This window comes from Lipotes vexillifer, unplaced genomic scaffold (genome assembly GCF_000442215.2).
Source record: "Lipotes vexillifer unplaced genomic scaffold, Lipotes_vexillifer_v1.1 scaffold995, whole genome shotgun sequence".
Lineage (NCBI taxonomy): Eukaryota > Metazoa > Chordata > Mammalia > Artiodactyla > Lipotidae > Lipotes > Lipotes vexillifer.
The window spans coordinates 2,522,821-2,523,952 of record NW_006785389.1 but is presented as its reverse complement, the minus strand read 5'-3'; positions in this window follow the sequence as shown (position 1 = coordinate 2,523,952).

The window sequence follows — 1,132 nt, the reverse complement described above, 5'->3', positions numbered from 1 at the left end:
TCTCCTGCTGAACTTGCCTGATATTTCAAGGCTGCTCTTTGAACCTGAAGGACTGGCTGATCCCCTCCAGTTACCACAGGGGTGGCGCCAAGGATTTGGTGGGCACACAAGAAGCCATTTCCCTCCTCCCTCCATAGCCAGGCCCCCTCTATTTCCTCCTCAGGTGGCTGCCACCTTCCCTTCCCTCAGCCACCTGCCAGACTTCCCCTGAGAGCCCCAGGGACTGCCAGCCATTCCTCATATCCCTAGAGCCCTAACTGCCCATGCCTATCCCTGGTTGAGTCTGTGAGATGTCCTCTTCCTAAGTTTGATTCCCAGGCTCTACCTCACTCAGAACACCAGGACTCTGTCCTTGGACATCTACAATTCCAGGTCCATGTGACACCTGCACTCTGAGACAGCACAGACTCTTCCCAATTTCCCCCTGAAATCTACTTTCCCTTCAAATTCCTAATTTTGTCTACAGCAGCTCCGTTCTTTTTTTCTCTGTCCCATTGAGTGACAGTTGCCACTGGCACAGTCCCAGGGCAAGGATACAATCAAGGGTTTTCAATTTCAGCACCAGCTACCAAATCCTGGCCCCACTGCCTGGGGGAGGACCTGTGAAAGTGCTAGGCAGCTCCATTCTTTTGGGTGCTCCGGCGGAAAACCTTAGACTGGCCCTTCACGCAGGACACTCCCGCACACCCCGCACTTGATGCGTCAGCAGATCTATCCAGAATCCAACGGCTTTTCGCACCTGCACTGCCCGGACTGTGACAGTAGCCTCTTCCCTGCACACCGCCACGCCCCTCTGCTTCTGTTCTCCACTCAACAATAGGTGGAATACCCTAAAATATCGTTAACTTAAAGCATGTCCAGTCTCCCGGTGCCCTCGGGATAGTCTTAACTCCTCGGCCTGCCCTTTCAGACATACATATCTTCTCCCCGCCGAGCAGCTCAGTTCCGGAAGCGCCTGCACTCAGGCTTCCCTCCCAGCTTTTGCAGACGGGGGACCCTCCCCTTGAAACTTCCTTCTACACCTCACCCCCTTAGCTGCCAGAAGTGGGGATCCCACGCGTGCACTCCCAACCGGCCGGAACAGCAGGGCCTAGGACGAAGCGCGAGGGGAAGACAAGACGTCCAGGTAAAG